General features: G+C 45.3%; 1 long non-coding RNA gene and 1 other non-coding gene across 3 annotated transcripts in view; one reads left to right on the forward strand and one right to left on the reverse strand.

The window, feature by feature from the left end:
• Window positions 1-5,163: 5,163 nt before the first annotated feature.
• TRNAA-UGC (transfer RNA alanine (anticodon UGC)) lies at window positions 5,164-5,233 on the forward strand. Its single transcript has one exon. It is a non-coding gene; the product is annotated as a tRNA-Ala (tRNA).
• A 5,663-nt stretch (window positions 5,234-10,896) lies between these two features.
• Window positions 10,897-25,846, reverse strand: part of LOC133388447 (uncharacterized) — a 29,592-nt gene continuing 14,642 nt past the window's right edge. Inside the window, exon 3 of one of the 2 annotated variants that reach the window (XR_009763812.1) lies at window positions 10,897-11,644. This is a non-coding gene — a long non-coding RNA (uncharacterized LOC133388447). Of the gene's footprint in view, window positions 11,645-22,619; window positions 22,702-25,846 lie in introns of those variants that run through there. The other variant, XR_009763813.1, reaches the window with a different exon arrangement.

A 25,846-nucleotide genomic window follows, 5' to 3' on the forward strand; every position in this document is an offset into this window, starting at 1 on the left:
TGTGCTCTCGGTGCAATGAGCTCCTGGCTCTCCGGGAACGACTTCATTTCCTTGAGGCCAAGGTGGCGGACCTGGAAAAGCTGAGAGAGGCAGAGAGGTGTGTGGAAGAGGCCTTCAGGGACGTTATAGCTGTGTCCCACTCCAACGATGATAGCTCTCCTGCTATCATGGAGAACGATGGTCTCGGGGAAGGAGAGCATCCAGCTGAGGAAGAGGGAAACGATCCCTTAGAAGGGACGCATTCCTTGGGGGATGAGCAGCTATCCTCTCGTGCCGAGGATATATCTCCAGGGGGTGGAGGGATCCTTGTAGTGGGTGATTCGATCATTAGGAACATAGACAGTGGGGTGTGTGATGGGCGTGTAGACCGCAAGGTGTTTTGCGTGCCTGGTGCGAAGGTTGCGGATATCACCCGTCGTTTAGATAGTTTGGTAGACAGTGCTGGGAAGGAGTCAGTGGTCATGGTGCACGTTGGCACCAACGACATGGGGAAATGCAGCCGTGAGGTCCTGGAAGCAAAATTTAGGTTGCTAGGTAGGATGCTGAAAGCCAGGACCTCCAAGGTGGCTTTCTCTGAAATGCTACCAGTTCCACGCGCAGGACCAGCCAGACAGGCCCAGCTTCGCAGTCTCAATGCGTGGATGAGACGATGGTGTCGGGTGGAAGGGTTCGGATTTGTTAGGCACTGGGGAACATTTTGGGACAAGCCGGGCGTGTACAAAAGGGACGGGCTCCACTTGAACCAGAATGGAACCAGACTGCTGGCACTTAAAATTAAAAAGGTAGCAGAGCAGCTTTTAAACTGACTGAGGGGGAAAACCCTACAGGAGCTGAGAAAGGTCCGGTTCGGAATAAACCTCCCCCCTGGGATAAAAACCAAAGAAATGATGAAATTTTAAAAGGGGTAGGCCTAGAAGTAGGCATTGTGAGAGCAGGGGCACAGGATATAAATTAAGAAGAGCAAAATTACCACAGGCCTAACCACAAGTGCCAAAGACACTTGAAGAGAGACACTGCTTACAAGTGCCTGTACGCTAATGCTAGGAGCCTCCGAATCAAGATGGGAGAACTGGAGTGCTTGGTCTTAGAGGAGAGCATTGATATAGTGAGCATAACGGAGACCTGGTGGAATGGAGAAAACCAGTGGGATACGGTTATCCCTGGATATAAACTATATCGGAAGGACAGGGAAGGACGTATTGGTGGCGGAGTTGCTCTATACGTGAAAGAAGGCATTGAATCCAGCAAGCTCGAAACCCCAAAAGAGGCAGACTCCTCCACAGAATCGTTGTGGGAGGTGATACCGTGCCCCAGGAGGGACTTAATACTGGGAACGATCTATCGTCCCCCTGATCAAAATGCTCAGGGAGACCTTGAGATGAGATATGAAATTGAGGAAGCATCCAAACTAGGAAATGTGGTAGTAATGGGTGACTTCAACTACCTGGACATAGACTGGCTGCATATGTGTTCCAGTCATGACAAAGAAGCAAAGTTTCTAGATATTCTAAATGACTATTCCCTAGACCAGTTGGTCATGGAACCGACCAGAGGGACGGCAACCCTGGACTTAATCCTCAGTGGGGACCAGGACCTGGTGCGAGATGTAAGTGTTGTTGAACCGATTGGGAGCAGTGACCACAGTGCTATTAAATTAAACATACATGTAACTGGCCAATTGCCAAGAAAATCCAACACGGTCACATTTGACTTCAAAAGAGGAAACTTCACAAAAATGAGGGGATTGGTAAAAAGAAAGCTGAAAAACAAAGTCCAGAGGGTCACATCACTCAAAAATGCTTGGAAGTTGTTTAAAAACACTATATTAGAAGCTCAACTGGAGTGCATACCGCAGATCAGAAAAGGTACCACCAGGGCCAAGAAGATGCCAGCATGGTTAACGAGCAAAGTCAAGGAAGCTCTTAGAGGCAAAAAGTCTTCCTTCAGAAAATGGAAGTCTTGTCCGAATGAAGAAAATAAAAAAGAACACAAACTCTGGCAAAAGAAATGCAAGAAGACAATAAGGGATGCTAAAAAAGAATTTGAGGAGCACATTGCTAAGAACATAAAAACCAACAACAAAAAATTCTATAAATACATTCAAAGCAGGAGACCATCTAGGGAGACAATTGGACCCTTGGATGATAAGGGAGTCAAAGGTGTACTAAAGAACGATAAGGAGATTGCAGAGAAGCTAAATGAATTCTTTGCATCTGTCTTCACAGTGGAAGATATAGGGCAGATCCCTGAACCTGAACTAACATTTGCAGGAAGGGATTCTGAGGAACTGAGACAAATAGTGGTAACGAGAGAGGAAGTTCTAAGCTTAATGGACAATATAAAAACTGACAAATCACCGGGCCCAGATGGCATCCACCCGAGAGTTCTCAAAGAACTCAAAGGTGAAATTGCTGATCTGCTAACTAAAATATGTAACTTGTCCCTTGGGTCCTCCTCCGTGCCTGAGGACTGGAAAGTGGCAAATGTAACGCCAATCTTCAAAAAGGGATCCAGAGGGGATCCCGGAAATTACAGGCCAGTTAGCTTAACATCTGTCCCTGGAAAACTGGTAGAAAGTATAATTAAAGCTAGATTAACTAAGCACATAGAAGAACAAGCCTTGCTGAAGCAGAGCCAGCATGGCTTCTGCAAGGGAAAGTCCTGTCTCAGTAACCTATTAGAATTCTTTGAGAGTGTCAACAAGCATATAGATAGAGGTGATCCAGTGGACATAGTGTACTTAGACTTTCAAAAAGCGTTTGACAAGGTACCTCACCAAAGGCTTCTGAGGAAGCTTAGCAGTCATGGAATAAGAGGAAAGGTCCTCTTGTGGATAAGGAATTGGTTAAGAAGCAGAAAGCAGAGAGTAGGAATAAACGGACAGTTCTCCCAATGGAGGGCTGTAGAAAGTGGAGTCCCTCAAGGATCGGTATTGGGACCTGTACTTTTCAACTTGTTCATTAATGACCTAGAATTAGGAGTGAGCAGTGAAGTGGCCAAGTTTGCTGACGACACTAAATTGTTCAGGGTTGTTAAAACAAAAAGGGATTGCGAAGAGCTCCAAAAAGACCTCTCCAAACTGAGTGAATGGGCGGAAAAATGGCAAATGCAATTCAATATAAACAAGTGTAAAATTATGCATATTGGAGCAAAAAATCTTAATTTCACATATACGCTCATGGGGTCTGAACTGGCGGTGACCGACCAGGAGAGAGACCTCGGGGTTGTAGTGGACAGCACGATGAAAATGTCGACCCAGTGTGCGGCAGCTGTGAAAAAGGCAAATTCCATGCTAGCAATAATTAGGAAAGGTATTGAAAATAAACAGCCGATATCATAATGCCGTTGTATAAATCTATGGTGCGGCCGCATTTGGAATACTGTGTACAGTTCTGGTCGCCTCATCTCAAAAAGGATATTCTAGAGTTGGAAAAGGTTCAGAAGAGGGCAACCGGAATGATCAAGGGGATGGAGCGACTCTCTTACGAGGAAAGGTTGCAGCATTTGGGGCTTTTTAGTTTAGAGAAAAGGCGGGTCAGAGGAGACATGATAGAAGTGTATAAAATTATGCATGGCATTGAGAAAGTGGATAGAGAAAAGTTCTTCTCCCTCTCTCATAATACTAGAACTCATGGACATTCAAAGAAGCTGAATGTTGGAAGATTCAGGACAGACAAAAGGAAGTACTTCTTTACTCAGCGCATAGTTAAACTATGGAATTTGCTCCCACAAGATGCAGTAATGGCCACCAGCTTGGATGGCTTTAAAAGAAGATTAGACAAATTCATGGAGGACAGGGCTATCAACGGCTACTAGCCATGATGGCTGTGCTCTGCCACCCTAGTCAGAGGCAGCATGCTTCTGAAAACCAGTTGCCGGAAGCCTCAGGAGGGGAGAGTGTTCTTGCACTCGGGTCCTGCTTGCGGGCTTCCCCCAGGCACCTGGTTGGCCACTGTGAGAACAGGATGCTGGACTAGATGGGCCACTGGCCTGATCCAGCAGGCTCTTTTTATGTTCTTATGTTCTTATCTTTTAATGTGGCTGCTCCAAACGTCTTTACAGATTTGACCCTTCACTTCAGAAAGAGGTCTGAGAAATGAGTAAGAGTAAGAAGATTCTCTACCCTTTCTGTCTGCATAGATGCCCTCATCCTTTCCCTGCACCCAGCAGAAGCTCTGGGCCAGGTGGGACGCAGTGGCATCTCCTAGAGGACACCCTCCCCTTTCCTGGGGTATATGATTTGTCCTGTCCCAGAGCAGAGTTTGGGGTGGACACCCCCAGTTACTTATTTTTTATGATTTTATGACATCATTATGTATTTATGATAATATCAGAAGCCTGATGATTTTGATTGCATAAATGTATTGTTATTCTTGACGGGGAGAGTCCCCCAATCACAGTGATATATCATACAGGGTACCCCAACATATATTTTGGGGTTCAGAGACATGTTAAGTTTGGTTTGAAGTTGCTGTAGTTGTCAACTCTTCTTTTTTAGTGTTATGAACTTTCAAGCAAATAAGGAACTGGGAACTAGGAACCAACTTCAGCGTCGTATCAGTTAAATAGATTAAACAGTCGCGGGGGTGGTGGCTGATGTTTTGGTGTATATCTCGGGAACCAGACCACCTAGAAACTTAATTTTTTAAAAAAATTGAAGCTGAAAGTCCGGAGATTAAGGGGTGCTAGCCGGAGAGCTGGAGGCCCCCTCAAAAACCAGAGACTCCAGCCAAAACCCATAGACCTTGTAACTCTGTCAGACAGAGAAGTAGGTTAAAAGTACCGTGTTTTCAGTTGTAGTCAGTGAGTGGTATAGTGCTGTCTCACACCTTGGAGAATTGCGTAAAACTGAATAACAGTACAAAAATGGCTATTGTTGGGCTAGGCCTCATACATTCTTTTCCCATGAGAACCCATGCATCTGTCTTGAAAAACATCACCCAATTATTAGAAACACTCATCTATTTATTCTGTACTCACTTGCATGGAATTCAGTATGCCAGGAGCTGGGATTACTGGAGGTGATAGGCAAAGGAAGAATAGTGGGTAATATATCCCCCCATTTTTAACCATTAATAGAACTATAGCTGATTACTGCAGAGTACCTAATAGTAGGCCCAATGAGGGAGATGTTGGTGTATAATATGCAGTTGATGTAGCAAAGGGTGTAGCTCAGTGGCAGAGCATCTGCCTTGCATGCAGAAGGTCCCAGGTTCAATCCCTGGCATCTCCAGGTAGGGCTGGGAGAGACTTCTGCTGAAATCCTGGAGAGCTGCTGCCAATCAGAGTAGACAATACTGAGCTAGATGGACTAAACTTGGTCTGACTTAGTATATGGCGGCTTCCTTTGTTTCCAGACTCTGAGTTCCATAAATAGTTTTATGCAGAAGTGAAATGTGAGAAATTTCCTCACATGGGTTTTACACATTTGCCTTACTTATTCTGCATTTTTTTTTGCATGATGCTTTCACTAATTATTTCATTACACTGTGGATCTGTTCCAAGCATTCTGAGCATTCTTGGCAACAAATTATATAAGATGTGAAAGTTGTAGCCTCCAGCTCTTAAACTGGCAGGGTGCAAAAATCAGTTTTAGGTTGGTGCCTTTAAATACATTTTGGCACACTTCTGGAAAAAAATGTGCAAGAAGTTCTGCCAAAAACATTTAGCCCGAGGTTAGTGGTGCTTCTGACTGAAGTCCACTGAGAGAAAGTCGTCACCCCCAATAATGAAAATCTTTTTCTTGAGAGTGTTTCTTCACCCATTCACTTCATAGCCTAGTATAAGAATGAATGATTAGAATATAAAGTGGCTGTGGCCAGAGGGGTAGCGATGTACTGAGAGTTTAATATTCTTGTGAAATTAGCAATCAGAGCCAAAATGCTTTGGGTTCTGCCAGCTGTTTGCTGGAAGACTCACATAGCCTGCCTCTTTTGCCCACACTGCAAAGGAAATAAACTGACAGAGCTTAGCACCGTGACTCAGACTTCTATCAAGAATTTAAGGAAATGAAGCCTGTTCTAGTGAATGATTAACCAGGTACAGCAAATATTTCTGCCCTTGCCTCTAACCTCCAGGCACACAGATTGTGTAACCACACCAGGGTGGAAGCGAGGAAGTTAGCAATATTTTGCAGTGACCTCCGTGGGCAGCTCTCTGCTTCTTCCTTCTGCCCTGGATTGCTCCTGTGTCTGCTTGATTTAGCCTCCCCTCCGCCTCTTCATATTTCCTGCTTCCAGGTGTTTGCAGATGGCCGCATTATCTCGCAAACGTGTCTTGAAGATCAATTTTTTCTGTGTGTGCACGATTGGCTCATGCTCACCCACACACTCCCATTTGCCCCATTCACAATATTCATTGCTATGCTTCTACGCTAGTAGGCAAAACTTGATGGAATATATCACCTCAATCATTCCTCCTCTACCCTTTTTCCCTTCTGGGCAAGTCCAGGGGTGTTCTGTAACTGTGCATGCACATCTTTAAGAAGAAAATCCCAGGAAGTGAGCAAGAGCACAAAAGCAAAATGTTACTACAATCTTAGTTATCATGTGACACAAAGGGCAAAATGGAGTCTTGTGCTTGTGTGCGTGCATGTGCATGTGTATGTAGAATACTGATTTCTATTAAAAAAAATAATACTGATGTCTTCCACAAGAGTGCTGTTTGCCTGACATTGGCTTGTATAACAGTGCTAGAGGTCTTAGACAATTCCCCTGTTAAAGTCCAACGTATGGTCCCAGGCTGTGGTCTGAAGGCACCTAAGGCCAGCTGCCTGCTGAAGCTAAGCAGGGTCAGGTATGGGCAGTGCTTGGATGGTAGACCGCCTGAGAACCATATGTAAGCCTCTTTGGGTTTCATAAAAAGAAAGGTGGGTATAAATGTAATAAATAAATAAATGAAGTATGATTACAGTCCTACAGACTATTCCCCCACATGAATTTGGTAAAGATCTCGAAAGAGAACAGCTGCACCTAATAGGGTTGCTTGAAATTCAAACCTGCCTTCTGCAGGTGTCAATTGCAGAAACAGGCATGCTCATATGGTTTGGGCCACCAAGGACCAAATGGCTAGGCTGTGTTCAGGTGAGGAGCAAACAGAAGCAGGGGGATGGCCTTGGAGACCAGTCACCAAAAAGTCATCAGACATGGGACAAACAAACCATCGAAACGCAAACAAGCAGCAGTACTGCAAAGGTATAATGGTTATTTTTAATTACTGGATTTTCTGCGGAACAGGCAAATTTGGATTCAACAAAGAAAAACTACTGGCTGGCATTTTGATGATAAATTCATAAGGTTGATGGAAACAAGCGCGCACACGCACACACGTCTGTGAATGGGTAGCACTGATTCCACAATAAACTCTCATCTGGAAGCGCTTATGTTCATGATTTTTGAGATACTATCTGGGCTGGGTCATTCTTTGCCATATCACATCACCTGTCTTGTGAGGCCAACCATTCTTTATGTTTGGAGCTTGAATTTTGATTCTCTCTCCCTGGGTCCTTTTACATTGCCATTATTACATGGGTAAAACAGCATTTTTGTCACTATAGGGGCTTTTACAAATGCATTTTGTCTTGTTTTACTGATATTTTAAACAGATGCAAAGCGCTTTGAGCTCTTTCTGACATAAAGTGGCATACAAAAGCTACTACTGATAATGAATAAAATTAATTTGTTCTTTCAACTTCCTTCCATGTTGGACTAAAAAGAGAGGGGTAACAGTCCTGTAGCCAGCCTTCCTTGTTAGGTGGGGCAGCCACATTTCTAGGTGGGCATTTTTTTTTGGCAGTAGACACATAGTGCCAGCCAATTCCCTCCCCCACTAGTGGAGAGGACGTAAGGGCCAGGCCAGGGGAAGGTGGGGGATTGGCTGTTGCTTTGTGCCTACCCTGCCAAAATACCCAACCTAGAAATGTCACTGCCCTCACTCCTCCTCCTCCATGCAGAGAGTGTGTTGACTTACATAACGGGCTATGTAAAGGTCAAGTTAACAGAAAATTTAGTATAGAATTAAATGACTGGCATGCTTTTTGTTGCATAAGAATAAAGAATGTTAATGATACAGCTAGCAAGGGGATACCAAAGGTGTTAAACAAACAAAATAGTTTATGCTATAACTAGTTTGGAGCTTAGAATACTCTAACCATTTGTATTTCTAGAACCATTATTGCCAGAAATTACAGCCTTCACTGTTCTTTGGCTATAAATGAAGTTGAATATGTTGAATTGTCTCACCCTTTTTCGAGAGGTCCCCTGAAATATCAGACTCAAAGGCTTGACTTTGCCTATAGCTACAGTCCTCTTTCACTTGTGGTCTGTCCCTGAGTTCTGATTACACATTAACTGAGCTACTTTGGTAACGCCAGTGAGCTCCTGAGCTTGGCTTTGATGCTGCATTAGGTATCTCAGTGTAGATTCCACACGAAAAACAAATTTGTCCACACAGTAGGGCCCTGCTTACTGGCGTTCCGTTTTGCAGCGTTCCGCTCATGCAGCGGCTTTCAATTCGGGGAAATTCCCTGTTTTAAAGCCGATTTTGTGCTTTTACGTCATTTTGCGACATTTTCACGCGATGCGGCCCATTATAGTCAATGGGTTCCGCTTTACAGCGATTGCCGCTTTATGGCGGGGGCCTGGTCCCTAACCCACCGTATTAGTGGGGCCCTGCTGTACTACAAGTTCAGGGAAGGGCAGATAGAAAATAAAATATTTTAGGTGTGTTTAACTTCAACCTGAGGGTCCCTTCTTGTATTCTTGTTCCAACTTTAAAATTTTTCTTCCTGTTGGACAATCAAGGGAAAACTTTTTAACGGACTGCTATATAAAGGACTAACTAAGCAGTTGGAAAGGAATTGTGGAAAGCAATTGGATTTATTTATTTATTTTTACTGGTTGCTGGGTTGATTTCTTTTGTCCAGAAACCCTGAAAAAGCCTCATGCTGAACTGTACATATTGGGGGAAAACAGAAATTAGGCCTGAGTTACCTCCTAGCTGGACAGCGAGCTAGCTAACTGTAGTGTACGCAGCAATATTTCTATTCCTCTAGGGTTGTTTTCATCCTTTGCCAGCAAGTACTCACTAAAAAGGAGAAGAATTAACCACTATGATTGTGAGTCAAGTGAATGCTTTAAAAGAGTAAAGGGTAACTTAAGGGAGATATGTTTTCCCAGATCACTTTAAGTTATCTCTTTTTTTAACCCTTTAGCAATAAGCACCCAATCCTGCTCTACTCCTTATAATAACTACAGAATAAACCTACGGCAAGCAAACAAACATGCTTCTTAATTGCTGGTTGGGTAGAGAATAAAACTGAAACTGAAAAGCAGACCAAGGGGTGGAGTCTAATTCTAGCCCATAATACAAAGTTCTAATATTTAACTCTTCAAGGATCTTGTTACTATACAGGCTGTTTTTTCAGAATCACTTAAGTAATTATACGGTGATTGTGATAATGAAAAATCCACCCTCAGTCAGGGAAAGTCTTGAGTGAGCAGACTTTTGGGGGCTCTTCCAGTTGAGGCTTTTGTTGTACCCTTGCCCTGCCTTATTCACTGAGTTTTTCAGAAGGTCCTTTTATTAAATTGCTCCTGTTCTTAAAACAAGTTGTCATTCTTTAAATGGAGGTTATCATTGTCATGTCACAAATTAAAAATACACTTTAAAAAAAATCCAGCAGCAGGGCGGTAGTATAGCTATGGGGGAGGCAGTGCATTGCAGCTGCACATACCTGTAGGTGAGATGTTGAGGCCCCTGCCTTTAAATGTGTAGCTAGGAACTCATTTGCTTGGTCTACCTGACTGCATTCATTTTCTCATCTGTCATTTACAAACATTGGGGGAAAGATACTGTTTCAGAATTGATAAAAACTAGTGAAATGCCCACTAGGTTGTGGACATATGTAGAAATTTGACCATAAAGATGGAGTGCAGATCTGTGGATACCAGCCCCAAATTCCTTTCCAAGTTGAATTTGCCCTACTTTACTTTCCCATGACCTCCCCCCCCATTTCCTCCTCTTCTCCATCCCTCGCAGGGCAAGCCTCAGGCTTGAGGGTGCCCTCAACATAGTGGCCTGGAAGACCTGTCCTATTGGTTATTTTATTATTTATTATCACATTTATTTCCCACATTTCCTCCAAGGAGCTCATGGTGGTGTACAAACATAGTCCTCCCCTTTCCTATTTTATCATGACAACAGCCCTGTGAGGTGGATTAGGCTAAGGGACAGTGACTCACCCAAGGTCACCCAGTGAGCTTTGTGACCAAACAGGGACTTGAACCCTAGTCTCCCAAGGTCCCATTCCAACATGCAAACTACTATACTACCCTGGCTCTATGTCCTATGCCACTCGGACCTCCCTAAATGGCTTGTGCGATGACAACCACAATTACACTCTTCTGATTGGTGGTGCCAGGGGGCTGCCATTTTAATTTCCCATTGTTGATCCCAATGTGGGATTGTTTTCAGCTATGTACTGGGGGAGTTAAAAAGGGAGCAGGGTAGATACTAGGCGTACGCCTTTCTAAAGAGCTGAGGCCTTGTCAGTGCTGGAGAATGCTGCATGGTGATGCTGTGCCTGATTCATTAGTGGCCTGGGGAGAAATTTGGTTCAGATTGCATTTTAACATGAACCTACCAGACCCACACTTTTCACATGAACCTATGGATTCACACTTTCCAAAACAATACACAAACCAAAACAGAGCCATCCTTCAAAATTTGCATTTCTACAAATTTTGCAGTGTAGTTCACCAAACAAATAATATGTACAAAAATGTGTATGAGGGGAAAGCGTGCATTAAAAATGCATCTATTCGTGGCAATAATTTACAAAAATGTGTTGTATTCGGAAAAATTGCTTGCAAGAATGTATGTTGAGGAAAATGCACACTAAAATGAGGACAGATGTTTGCAAGGACTTTAAAAAAATTACAAACTGATGCAGCATGTGACAAACAGAGCTTAAGACAGGAAAAATTAGAAATGGAGAGAAATCAAAATGGACATTCATACATCCCTACTCTCACCTTCATTCACTGACAGCTACAGCCTTGTCTCAGCCCCCTCACTCTTTCCCCTTGGCCTTATTTAGCAAAGTCTAATTCCTTGAGCCATGTTAGCTAGGTGCCCCCAAAGTGGCCCAAGCAACCAGCACCTAGTGTGGAAGCCAGGAAGTTCTGCGGCTTGAACGAATTGAAAAGGGAGCTCTTAACACAGAAAAGGTCCAGAGAAGACCAAAAGGCCTATCTACTGCCAGTTTCTTCTCTTCCTGGTCCCCTGCTGGGTCATTGCTTGCAGCTGGATCTTCTTCCTCCTCTAGAGAAGACCATTCTGCCTGAGTAGACACCTGGTGATAGAGCCATCTGGAAGCCAAATGGGTGCTTCTACAGCAACTCTGGGCTTCCGTGAGGTCTGCTGCCCTTTACTCTTGAGGCCTGGGGGACAAAGGGGGTGAATTGGGGATCAAGGCAGGGCTTAGGGCGTAGCTGGAGGGATTATTGAGGAGCTAGGTGAGGTATCGCTGAGGTGGGGTTGTTTTGGCTGCCTTTGGACTACTGTGGATTTCTCCAGGTCTTCTGTTGGAGTGGAGTTCTCTGTGGGGTCTTGAATCTGGGTTGGATGGGATCCTGACAGAGTCCTAGAGAGGGGAAAACAAGTGAGCACAGCTTGCTTTTGTGTTTAGTTCATTAAGGAGAATGCCTCTTTGTTTCCCCAAATGTTTCACTGTTGCATGTTCAGGATAGTAATTGTGTTGGTTGTCAGTTATTTGCCTTAGTTTGCCCACATTCATTCTCTGCCCTTTGCTTCCAGACTCATTGCCCATTGTAGTATTTGCCCTTTTCTTTATTACCTCGGTCTTTAGAATTACATTTTAGAGGGATAGCCAGGTTCATCTGTTACAGCAACAGCAACAGTGAAACTTGCGTCAAATTAAAGGCTAACAAATATAGCTTATGCCACAAATACAGCTTGCTAGCAGCCTTGTACCTGGTGTTGCTCAGGAATTCTTAGAAACCAAAAAAAAAAAGCAGTGCAGTTCTGAAATCACTAATTAAAATCAGTACAGTTTTGAAAGGATTGGTCTGCCATCTAAATTCAAAATGGTGCACAATGATGCCACAGTATATTATTTATTTATTTATTTATTTATTTATTTATTTATTTATTAAATTTATTAGTCACCCATCTGGCTGGCTGTCCAGCCACTCTGGGCGACGTACAAAATAAAAACATACAAATACATTAAAACATTAAAAATCTCAACAACAATAATAAAACCTAACCCACCTCAAAAGCCTGCCTGAAGAGCCAGGTCTTCAAGGCCCGGCGGAAACTCATCATAGTGGGGGCATGGCAGAGATCATTTGGGAGGGAATTCCACAAAGTGGGGGCCACAATTGAAAAAGCCCTCTCCCGAGTCCTCACCAGTCTAGCTGTTTTAACTGATGGGATAGAGAGAAGGCCTTTTGAGGCTGATCTTGTTGAGCAGCATCCCTGATGATGTTGGAGGAACTCCTTCAGATAGACTGGACCGAAACCGTATAGGGTTTTAAAGGTCAGAGCCAACACCTTGAATTGGGCCCGGAAAACAACCGGTAACCAGTGCAACTCCTTCAGCACTGGAGTGATGTGATCTCGCCGGCGGCTGCCTTCAATCAGGCAAGCCGCCGCATTCTGTACCAGTTGCAGCTTCCGGACTGTTTTCAAGGGTAACCCCACGTACAGCGCATTACAGTAGTCTAGGCAAGAGGAGACCAGGGCATGTACCACTGATGGCAGCAGATGGTTGGGAAGGTAGGGGCACAGCCTCCGTATTAGATGGAGTTGATACAGTGCCACCCGGCTCACAGCCAAGACCTGAGCTTCCATGGACAGCTGGAAGTCAAGAATGACCCCCAGGCTGTGGACCTGGTCTTTCAGGGGCAATTGTACCCCATTGAGCACCAGGTCAACATCCCCCAACCTTCCGTTGTCTCCCACAAACAGTACCTCGGTTTTGTCAGGGTTCTGCTTCAGCTTATTTCTTCCCATCCAGCCACTCACCGACTCCAGGCACTTGGATAGGGTTTCTACAGCCAACCTCGGTGAAGATTTGAATGAGAGATAGAGCTGCGTGACATCCGCATACTGGTGACACTGCAGCCCAAATCTTCTGATGATAGCCCCCAGCGGCTTTATATAGATGTTGAACAGCATTGGGGAGAGGATGGAGCCTTGTGGCACCCCACAAGTGAGAGGCGAAGGATCCGAAACCTCATCCCCCAATGCCACTCTCCGGTACCTACCAGAGAGGAAGGAACGGAACCACTGCAATACCGTGCCCCTTATGCCTAGCCTCTTCAGGCGGTCCAGAAGGATACCGTGGTCAATGGTATCAAAAGCTGCTGAGAGATCCAGGAAGACAAGGAAGGTGCATTCGCCCCTATCCAACACCTTCCTCATATCATCCACCAAGGCGTCCAAGGCCGTTTTAGTCCCATGTCCAGGCCTGAAGCCTGATTGAAATGGATCCAGATAATCCGCTTCCTCCAAATGCACTTGCAACTACTTTGCCACCACCCGCTCAACCGCCTTGCCCAGGAATGGCAGATTTGAGACTGGGCGAAAGTTGTTCAGATCTTGGGGATCCAAGGAGGGCTTCTTTAAAATTGGTTTTATTACTGCCTCCTTGAGAGCTGATGGCATTAATCCCTCATCCAGGGACGTATTTACCACCATATTGATCCCCTCGCCCAGTCTGTCCTTGTAGCTCATAATGAGCCACGACGGGCAAGGGTCGAGTAAGCAAGTGGTTGGCTTTAAGGTTGAAAGCACATTGTCCACTTCATCAGAAGGAAGAAGCTGGAACCGATCCCACATCACTGGATCACCACTGGCTGCTTCTGGCTCGCTCACTGTGTCCACAGCGCACGGAATAGCACTCTTAATACAATCAATTTTCTCTGTAAAGTGCTTTGCAATCTCATCACAGGAGGCCTTAGCATGTTCCATCGGTTCCGGGGCAACTGGACCGACCAGGCTCCGGACCACTTGGAACAGCCTCCTGGGACAGCACTCTGCGGACGCAATAGAGCTCATCGCCACATGGTAGGCTGCCGCAGCCACTCTGACCCATGTCCGATCGTCTTCAGAGCAAGATTTCCGCCACCGGCACTCTAGCCGACTCACCTCCCACCTCAGAGTTCGCAACCGTGGAGTTACCACGGTGCCGTCTGAGCTCTATTTAGGGGGAGAGGGCGTTTCAGAGCCACTCGGTCTAATGCCCCGGTGATTGCAGCATTCCACCCCTCCACCAGGGTCTCAATCGAGTGCCCGTGTGCATGCTCCAAAGAATCCCCCAGCGCATTCAGGAATCCATCTGGATCCATCAGACGTCTGGGGTGGACCATCGTAATGGGTCCTCCACCCCCACGGAGAGTTTGTGGCACCAAGAAGTCCACCCTCACCAAGTAGAGATCTGACCATGACAAGAGGGTGATGGATGTACCCCCAATTTTCAGATCACTCCCCTCCTCTCCCGAGACAAACACAAGGTCGAGTGCATGGAGGTGGGCCCTGTTGGAATAAGGTGCAGCTCCCAGGAAGCCATGGTTTCCATGAAGTCCCGAGGCGCCCCTGTGAGGATGGCCTCCGAATGTACATTAAAGTCTCCCAACACCAACAAGTTTGGGGACCGCGCATGCACATCCGAGACCACCTCCAGTACCTTGGCCAGGGAGTCTGTCATGCAGCTGGGTGGACGGTACAAGAGCAGAATCCCTAGACTGCCCTTTGGGCCCAACCTCCAGTACATGCAGTCAGCAACCTTGGTCTCACAGAGAGGAGGCCTGGTGAGAACCAGGGACCTTTGGTAAATAATCTGTTATTCTTCCTTGTGCCATAGGACTTTATGTTTTGTAAATAATGCGGAGCACATTGGTTGCTAAGCCTGCAAATAGGAGTGAGATCAAGATGAGGATTGGCGTAATAGTGGCCGATGCCACAGAAGTACTGATGGCTCCCTAAAACAGGAGAACACATTGATGTTACTAAGGGGAAGGAGCCATGATTGAGTATTTTCTCCCAGGTGAAAAGCTGCAAATTTCCCACACACAGTCCATTACCCTTCTTCCAACTTCCCATTGGCACCTCTCTGGCAACGTGCTGCTTTTGCATGCAGGAGATCCCAGCTTCAATCCCTGGCATCTCCAGATAGGGCTGGGAAAGATTCCTTGCTTGAAACCCTGGACAGCCTCTGCCAGTTCAGTGTAGACAGCAGATGGACCAAAGGTCTGACACGCTATAAGGCAGCTTCCTATGCCTGGGAATTGAAGGTAATCAGACAGGCAGACTTGGGGGTATTATTATAGAAGACCCTGTCAAACATAAGAGAAAACATGTTGGATCAGAACAAAGGTCCATCTGTTCCACCATTCTGTTTCCAATCAGGATTCCAAGGCTCTGGCCTTCCTCTGTTGTCTGCCCCCAGCCATGTGGCATGCAGAGAGAGACATACTGTTACTGGAGTTTCCATTCTTAACTTTCATGGCTAAAGCCACTGAAGGGAAATAGTTCTGTTCTCCAAGGGCCGGATCCAGACTAAGTGAATCAATGGGACTTAAGTGCAACTAACTTAGTCTGGATCCAACCCTATGTATTTAGGAAGAAACATAGGAAGCTTATACTGAGTCAGACCATTGGTCCATCTAGCTCTATATTGTTTACACTGACTGGCAGCAGCTCTTCAGGGTTTCAGGCAGGGGTCTCTCCCAGCCCTACCTGGAGAATGCTGGGGATTGAACCTGGGACCTTCCGCATGCAAAGCAGATGCTCTGCCAGTGATGCTCTGCCCTTCCCCATTAGAAAAGGATTCATGCAATCTAACCTAGTGGCTGTCATGGCATCTTCTACCAGGGAACTTCATAAGGTCATCTAATGAATGAAACAATTCCTTTCATTTGTCTCAGAGTCACTTGGTGTGACCCTAGAATTTTATTACTATGAGAGAGAAAGGAAAAAGTCTCATTCTCCACTGCCTTCAGCATTTTAACAGCCTCGGTCACATCCCCGCTTTCCTCTCTTTTCATGCCCCCCCAGGTTCAGTTACTAAACTGGGGGTTAGCCTTAATCCCAAACCTTTCTATCTGTCAGCAAACACGGCATAGATGGAGGAGCGCGTCACGGAGCCTGCTACGGCAGAGCGTGATCTTAAGGAACCATCGGGATTACAGATCAGTGCTTGGCTGAATGATGTCTTTTCCGGAGGAAGCTTATTAATGGGACTGCACTCTGAGGTTTGGCTTAGAGTCATCACTCTTATAGCAGCACAAGGGAGCTTGTCACCGCAATCATTCTTCCTTCCCCCGCAGGAGCCGAGGAGGGCCTTCCATGTGAATCACAGAGCGCACCACTTCTTGTCTGTAGCACACTCCGTGTTGGCCGTTTCCTTTAAAAGTGTTCCTTTGCCTCCTTGCCTCTGGGAACATCACTATAAATGTTTAAAGCAGGAATGAGGGATTGATGGCCCTCCAGATGTGGTGTGACTGGGACTGATGGACATGGTAGCTTACACCCCTGGTTTAAAAGATAACCACACCAGTTTTTTTATTATGAGATTTATATCCCACCTGTCCTCTAAGGTGGAGTACATGGTTCTCCTCCCTCTTCACTGTATCCTCACAACACGCCTGTGAGGGTAGGTTAGACTGAGAGATGGTGCCTGGCCCAAGGACACTCAGCAACCTTCATAGCTGAGTGGTGGTATTTGAACCCAGTTTATAGGATAACTACACCAATTTGTGTCCCAGGGTTGGGGTACCTGTGGCCCTCCATAAACTGCTATAGTACAGTTCCCATCATCCCTGCCCATTAGCCATGCTGGCTGGGGCTGATGGGAGCTGGAGTCCCACAACAGCTGGAGGGCCATAATTTCACCACCCCTGATGGACCCTAATGTTGTACGCTCCTCCCGGCATCAAAAGATTAGACCCTTAATCCTTATAGTTCTCCTTGCCAGAGGAAGGAGCGTGGTATCAGACCTGGCTTCTGTTAAGCAGAGGGCAAGGGAAGCAAGGCAGAGGTGGTCCACAGCCAGAACTAACTTAGACTAACTAAGTTCGCATTGGTATTCTGCCTGATGCAGAAGCATTTCTGTGATGAGGAATTATGCCTGACCTGTTCCAGCCTCTCAGAGATGCGAGGCTTTCTTGCTGCTGCGGCTGCTGCTCCTACACTTTCCTCCTTTGTCTAGATCAGGGGTAGGGAACCTCTGGCCCTCCGGCTGTTGCTGGACTGCAAGGCCCGTCAGCCCCAACCAAGATGGCCAAGATGGGTGGGGGAGAAATTTGATTTAGTTCACATTTCAAGCTGAATCTATCAAATTTGCACTTTCCAAAACAATGTGAGTACCAAAACCCAGCTGTCCTTCAAAATTCACGCTTATTTGAATTTTGCGATGCAGTTTGCCAGCCAATGTTTACAAAAATATTAGGGGATAGTGTGCATAAAAATGAATATTTGAGTGAAAAGAACATTCAAAAATGCATTATATGACAAGAAATTGCTTGCAAAAAATTAGTCAAAACTACCTATAAAAATGTTTTTAGTAGGAGAAATTCACACTAAAATGCTGGAGAATTTTCATAAGGATTTGTTTTTTAAATCATAAATTGAAAAATGAGGAACGGAGAGAACTGAAACTGGCAGATCTTTCCATCCCTAACCAATGGTGAGGTATGATGGGAGTTGTAGCCCAGCAACATCTGGAGGGCCACAGGTTCCCCACTACTGGTCTAGAGCCAAAATGGTGACACGCTAGCTGAATCTCGGAGTGGCATCCCTAAAGTCCCAGGTTCGGGATCTATTGGGAGTTTGAATATTGACACACATATGGAACCAAAGAGCTGGAAGAGGCCGGATAACATCTATTCTTGACCTCTTTCCAAAAGCCCAGGAGAACTTGTCCATAGTGCCACATGGATCTGCCTATGCAGTCCAGGTCATAGTATACCACAGGTAGATCTCCTGATCGAAGCAATCAAGCCACGCCACATAATGCAGAGGAATAAAAAACCAACCAAAATCTGCATTGCTCCCCCTTTCATGCGGTAAACTAGTATGTCGAGGAGATAGGTTCAGTCTCCCTGAGACTTTTTCTATCTGAAGAAGTTCAGGTTCTTCCTGTCCCTCACAAGGAAGCATTGTGGTGCGTGAGATCCTCTGTTGTGAAAGATATCTGCTCTTTCTACATGCTAAGTTCAGACAAGAGTGGCTGTCCACCATTACTGGGAGATTTCATTTTGCACCAAATATGAGGAAAATAGAAGCATGCATTAATAGCAGGCTCTCTGGTATAATTTACAATACAGATGGTTGTTTATTTTTTCGTTTCTGGCTGCAAAAAAAAAGGGACACATTTTTGAAACTCCACAGGGTTTGTTGGAGAATGATATTTTATAGCGCCTTAAATTACTGCATTCTATTCTGTTGATGAAACAGCTGGCTGCTAACTCAACAGGAAACTAAAACCATGAAGGATGCTGATGAGCATGATCAGAAAGCTTCCCAGAAGTGAGATCCCAAGCTCCCAGGCTTGTGATCTAAAGAACAGGGGCTTTCTTCCTCAGGGTTTGGAATGGACGAATCTGTCAATTTTTATTTCTCTCAGTTTCTCATTTTTCCAATCTTAAATCCAGTCCTTCACATTTGTTTTTTTTTAAAAATCCTCATGAAAGTTCATCAGCATTTTTGTGCTAATGACTCCTAATGAACACATTTTGCAAGCTGCTTTTCCTAACTGAATGCAATTTTTGTATGTTAATTCACAAATACATGCATTTTCATTAACACTTTTCCATAATAGATGCATTTTTGTAAACATCTTTTGTTAGAAAACTTTATTGCAAAATTTGGAGAAGTGCGAATTTTGAGGGATAGCTGTGCGTTGGATCATGTAAATTAGATAGTTTCTCAGTAAAATGCAAACAAAATCAAATTTCTCACCCATCAAAGTACAAGCTACTGGACAGGAAGAGCGAATTCTCTGCTCCACGGCTTTTGTCTAACATTTTTATCTGGACCAAAGTATTAAGTGCTAGGAATGCATCTGTCCAGATGTGGGTGTGGCCACCCCTGTTGGGCAGTCTCCACTTTCTCATCCATCTTCCTCAGCCTCCTTGACAGCCACTCAACTTTCTCCTTCCAAAGATGTCAGCTGTCAGCCAGTATGTCTGCTTGAATAAGGATCTGCTCAGACTTGCCCCAGACTGACGGCTCTTTCTGACTTGTGTCCCTCTGAGGCTTGAGGCGGTGGACGCTGCCAAGGATGGTAGCCTGGGAAATCAAAGAGAGGAGAGCTCTGCTGGAAAGGGGAATCCCCCTTTACAGCTCCTTGCTTGCGGATGTTTTCTGGCAAGCTGAGCCTTTGATTCCACCAAGAGGTGGCAAAGGCGAGTGGGGCTGAAACCACCATGGAGCCCTTTAGCACTGCTGGGGCATTGCTGTTCTGTCATTGGCTGGAAGTGGGATTACAAAGGAGGTTCCTCCCCCAGCCCAGCACTTCATATAGTCATCAGAAATGGCTCTCCAGGTGGGGTGGAACTGAGCTAGCTTCCCTGCAGGGGGATGGGCAAAGTGGCATGGAGGTTGGCACAGTACAAATGCACTGGAGCCAGTCCATTGCTCCTGTCAGTGCATTTGCACCACACCAACCTCCCCACTGTCCTGACCTTCCCCCCCTCCCAGTAAGTAACAGCAACCCTCCTGCTGAGAAACTAGTGTAGCTGCTCTGCCCCACCCGGAGAGCTGCTTTTGATAGCAATGTGTTATCCTGCAGTGCAGCTCCCGATTGCTAAAATCTTATAATGTTTACTCAGATGTTAGTCCCATTCAGCATAGGTTCTTCCAAGCTTAATGAAATGTCTCCTGCTTGTAGATACTGCCAGTTTTATTAGTTCCTATGAATCAATGCCTGGGGGATTTGAGAAAAATGGCCCCTCTATCGTAACTCTTTTCCTGGTGGGTTAGTTATCCATTTTATTTCAGTGGAAACTGCTTCTCCCTCTCCGTGCTGCTCTCTGAATGTCTGAAAACCAGAGCACCATGGGGCTGTTTGAACGCCCTTTGCAATCAGCCCTACACTGCTCTTTAAATCTCAGATGTTTAAGGAGCAGCATGGGGCTGCTTGCAAAGGGCTTTCAAACAGCCGCACACTGTGCTTTGAAGCCCTGACAATTGAGGCTTCACAGTACAGCATCACTTGACATCACTATGACATCATGTGACTGACAGGTGGGTAGCCTTGCTGACCTGTCAAATTTGGCCTGTCAGGGATAGGAAGATTAAGATCTGGCCCGCTGGTCAGAAATGGTTCCCGACTCCTGATCTGACCCATCATTTTGAGGATAAGTCACTCAACTCCATGGCATTTAAGATGCTGCCCTTACAGTTCTGGAAGAGGTGACCAATGCTGCATCTTATTCCATTTTGTGGGATCAGTTTCAGTTTATGCAGCCTGATGATGTGGACATGGAGCTTGTAGGGGTGTGTCTGCCTACGTGCTGTCTGGATCCCTGCCCATCATAGCTAGTGAAATCCATCTTGGGGGAGGGTGTTGATCGGCCAGATTGAGGACACGACGAATGCTTCATTGCACAAGGGGGTGGTGCCCGCCATTCTAAAGGAGGCAGTGGTGTGGTCACTCCTGAAAAAGCTGGCCCTGGACCCAATGGACTGTAACTATTATGGCCCAGTTGCAAATATCCTATTTTTGGGGAGGTAATTGAGCAGGTCACAGTGGAACAACTGGATAAGACCGAGGCTTTGAGTATACTAGCAGCCTACAGCAAAGCATTTCCATTTGCCACACCTGGAGGGCCAATGTGTTGATCTGCCAATCAGTTGCGAAATCTGTTTGAAGCTATTTTTTTTTAAATGCACTGGAGCTGATCCCACCAGGTTTTACAGTAAAAAGGAGTGGAGTTTGACTAGCATTGTGTTGCCCCCATTTTCAGAAGAGAGGTGGAGAAGCACTGGAACTGGCAGAACAGTGAGCATGTCTCTATCCTGATGGTTTGAATCAATTCCAGTTTGGGTTCGGGGGTGGATCATCCCTGGTCACCCTGATATATGACCTTTGTAGAGAGGACAGGGGAAATGCAATACTGTTCCTTCTGTTAGACCTCTCAGCAACTTTTGATATCATTGACCATGGTATCCTTTTGGACCACCGCTGTGGGGTGGCTATCAATGGCACTGTACTGATGGCTCTATTCCTACCTGCAGGGTCATGTTCAGAGAGTAGCATTGGGAGAGTGCTCTTCAAAGCATAAACACCAGGGGACAGAAGTGCCACAGGGCACATTTTGTCCCCAGTGCTATTCAACATCTGTATGAAACCACTGGGAGTGGTCATTAGGAATTTTGAAGGGAGGTATCATCAGTATGCTAGCTATATTGCTCCATTACATCCAAGTCAGGAGAGGTTGTGCAAGCCTGGACTGGTGCCTGGATGCAGTGGTGGACTGGATGAGGGTGAATAAGTGGAGCTTGAATGCTGCAAAGACAGAGGCCTTGTGGGTGGGTGGTTCCCATTTCTGGGATATAAGTCAATTGCCTGTTCTGAGTGAGGTTGCATTTGCTCTGAAGAAGCAGGATCATAATTTGGGAGTACTCCTTGACCCATCTTTGTCACTAGAGGCCAAGGTGACCTCTGTGCTAGGAGTATCTTTTTGCAGCTTTGGCTTGTATGCCAGATGCAACTATTCCTGGACCAGGATAGTCTGAATATGGTTGTCCATGCATTACTAACTTCAGGATAGGAGCAGGTTACTGGCAACATGTTATGCCTTTGAGATCTTCCGATGGGGCACTTTTGGTGGTCTCCCATGCCCCTGATGTTTGGTCAAGCTTTATCAGGGACTGAGCCTTTAGTGGCAAGCCTTGCCCCGTGTAACTCCTTGCCAATAGAAGTTCAGCAGGTGTCATCCCTGCTTTCTTTTAAAAACTATTCTTTTTACCAATCAGTTTTTACTGACATGTTACTGATGTTTTTACCGGTGTTATTATTGTAGTATATTGTCTTTATCTTGTGCTATATGTCCCATAAAAGTGCAGTAAATAAATAAATTATTATACAGAAAACAGATGACAATAATATGGGCTTTTTTGCAGCACAAATGGATTTTTAGCATTAGTATCCAGATTACTTTCAGAACAATGTCAACAGAATAATGTTGAAAAAACTTGTTCAGACAGTGACCATCAGGGAGCAGGGTGCTACAATTTACAAATCCAAAATATTCTCTCTATTTTCATTGGTTGGAGAGCATGCTTTCTTCTCTACAGTTTGATGTATTCTACTATTTTGAATTCATCTTTTTCTTTGATTTTATTTTTATTGAAACTTTAAGGAAACAAAGCCCTTTTTTAAAAAAAACCCTAACCAAACATAATAGGCAAATACTTCAAAAGCAATTAGACTCCCCCGCCACCGAATGTCAATAACTCACTCCTCCATAAACCCTTCTGTAAAAAGCAAGGACGGCCTTGCAATACAGGTGCTTCCTTACGATACAGATGTTTACAGTACCAATGGATCAAGACAATCCAACATCTTATGGCATATCAACTGTTTTGCATTCAGAAAGGGTCCATAAAAAGCTAGAGCCATGCAATCTTGCAGGATTTCTTTATTGCAGCAATCCAAGCAGCCCATCCCTTAAAAGAAAACAACAAGCAGAGCAATGAACTCAAGGAGCAGAATGAACCAGCAAGTGACCTCATACAAATTATGATCAGCCTAGTATGTAAATATGTTTCACATTCCTGAGATCTGTCATGTGCCAGAATGTTTTTTAAATATTTGTCAGGAAACCATATTGAAGAAAATAAGTTTCTGTTGTTGGCCTTTGCAAGAGACAAAGCTGATGATTATATTTCTCCATCAGGGCAACATGCTAGATTTTTGAGTACCATGGCATAATAGCAGTGGAAAAGGCTGCTTCCATTTGAAGTCATCAATGGAAGGCAAGTTGTTGTAGCTGCTGTTAGGACGTACAGACCGAGTGTATTGCGAGAACAGTTTAAAAAAATAATCTTTGTGCATTAAGTTTAGAAAAAAGGTTTTTGCATTGATATCCAATCCAGTCTATAACAACAACAACAACAACAATAAATAAATAAATAAATAAAGGGGCACATACAAAGCTGCCTTACACTGAGTCAGACCCTTGGTCCATCTAGCTCAATATTGTCTACACTGACTGGCTGGGCCGGTGCCAGAGGGCTGCCAGTTTGGGCCCTGGCTGAGGGCCCCTGTGGCCCAGAGGAGCCCCTGAAGGGCACCTCCTTAGGGTGGGAGGGTAGTGCTCCCATTCCGCCATCTGTGGCAGGGTTGAGTCCTGACTCTGCCGTGGATCGTGGAACAGAAGCTCCCAGGCACCCCCCCAAGCAGACAACGAAGGCTTCGATAAGCCTGCACACACACCCCAACCTACCTCTCCCAACTCTGAGGATGCGCTGTGTGTGCATGCCTGCTATCCAGTAAGATGGCCACGGGGGCTTCCCGAAGGGGCTCATCTTGGTTGATGGCAGCAGGCGGCACGCTGCGCATGCACCTCATTCACACGACACAACGAGAGACCAGGACGCATGGGTGAGCGTCGCAGGCCCGGGGCAGACTGCTGCCTAAGGGCTCAGTCATGCCTGGTCCTGGCCCTGCTGACTGGCTTCAGCTCTCCAGGGCTTCAGGCCAGAGTTTGCCCCAGCCCTTCCTGGTGATGCTGGGGATCAAACCCAGGACCTTCTGTGTGCAAAGCAGATGCTCTGCCACTGCGCCATGACCCTTCCATGGTCTGACTTTAGTGAGACTAAACTACATTTAGGGATCCTCTGTCAGGACCCTTCCTGTTAGGATCCCACCTCAGGTGCCACCTGCTAGGATCTCGCCTGTGGTCACCAACTTGTCACGGTCCCACCTCAGGGTCCTGGTCTGTAAACAGTTCTCTCGCCGGCTCTAGCAAAGATCTCTCAAGATCTATAAAGAATACAGCCCTGGGTTGCTCTGGATACCTGATGATGTTACACTATCTCTTCACCGCTGCCACCATTGATACTGTTTCCCAACCTTGGTATATGCCCTGCCCACCCTTCTGGTCTGTGTAAACCCAGTCAAGGATCAGGTGTTCTGGTAAACCAAGAAAATATTTATTTATATACACAGGGAATAACAAGATTACTTAAAGGTATTGTCAACAAGCGTGTGGTTTCATAAGTTGCATTACTCTTTATGTTTCTAGTCATCAATAACCTGCCTCACTACCCGACTAATCCAATCCAACCCACAAACCCAACTCCAACCTCCCTCAGAACTCCCACCAACAGACTTCTCTCCACCAGAACTGTCATCCTCTCATTTATACCTTCAGACACTCAAACGCTCAGCCAATCATAATACAACATTCTCCAGCATTCCAGCCCATGTACTCCCCCCTCTCACTCAGTCTCCTTACCACATATACTCTAATAAACCCGCACTTACCATATTTACAGTAATATATATACAGGGACATCACACCCTCCACCACAGACCATTCCTTTTTTGTGTAAAGATCATTTACTTTGTCTGCTCTGAAATAACCAAAATGTTAACGAAACTACCTATAAAGACTTGTGTTCAAATACATTTTCAATGCATATTCCTTCAGGTTTCAACCCACTCATTTCCCTTAATTCAAAACGAAGCAGCACCTCCTATTTGACCATGTAGCTGGTCTTTTGTGTCAAGCGGTGGTGTACGAGAATGGTCTGAATCCTGAAGAAAAGAGCCTTTTATGTCAACAGGATGATTCTGGACCAAAGCTTTAGGTGGGATAAGTGGTTTGGAAACAAGATGAGCCAAACTTTGATTCTTCTGAAGAAAGCTGTGGCTCAGAAAGTGCTCAGCTACTGAAAGCTATGGCCCTATACATGCTTCTTAGAACTGGCTTGCTGGCAGGCAATCCTCTTACTGGCTGTCCAGATGTAGCCCTATCTGGAGAGAACAGTCCTTGCCTCCTTTGCACATGTCCTCCTTGCATCCAGACTGGACTGCTCTAATGTGATCTGCATAGGGCTGCTTTTAAAGACCTTTTGGAAACGTCAGCTGGTACAGAATGCAACTACCAGGATGCTCGTGAGGGGGGAGGGGGGGAGCAACATTTTGAACATATTTTACCACTTCTATGCCAGCTACCCTGACTGCCTATTTGTTTCTGGGCTCATAAGTGCTGTTTCTGACTTTTCAAGCCTTGAACAGTCTGCAGACAGGTTATCTGGACTGCCATACCTATACTAACTTGCCCAGGTTGAGATGAGCCTTGGAGGCCCATCATCATCAAGGACCATCAGATTGGCAGGTACCAAAGATAGAACCTTTTCAGTGGTGGCTCCACATTTCTGAAATTCTTTCCCTAAAGAAGCATGTTTAAGTGGCCTTTAAAAATGTTTGCTGTTTCATTCAGCATTTTAGTGATGTGTTTTATATGCTGGTTGTTACACTGCTGTTTTTATGTGGGTTTTGGATTATTTGGATTGTATTTAAATTATTGTTGTTTAAAATATTTTCAAGCCATTGTGGGAAAGTTTTATTTTCCTTTTTTTTTGTCCTGAAAGGCAGTGTGTGTGTGTTATGTGCCTTCAAGTCTGTTGCGACTTATGGCGACCCTGTGAATCAGCAACCTCCAATAGCATCTGTTATAAACCACCCTGTTCAGTTCTTGTAAGTTCGGGTCCATGGCTTCCTTTATGGAATCAATCCATCTCTTGTTTGGTCTTCCTCTTTTTCTACTCCCTTCTGTTTTTCCCAGCATTATCGCCTTTTCTA

Source organism: Rhineura floridana, chromosome 1 (assembly GCF_030035675.1).
Source record: "Rhineura floridana isolate rRhiFlo1 chromosome 1, rRhiFlo1.hap2, whole genome shotgun sequence".
In the NCBI taxonomy this organism is placed as follows: Eukaryota; Metazoa; Chordata; class Lepidosauria; order Squamata; family Rhineuridae; genus Rhineura; species Rhineura floridana.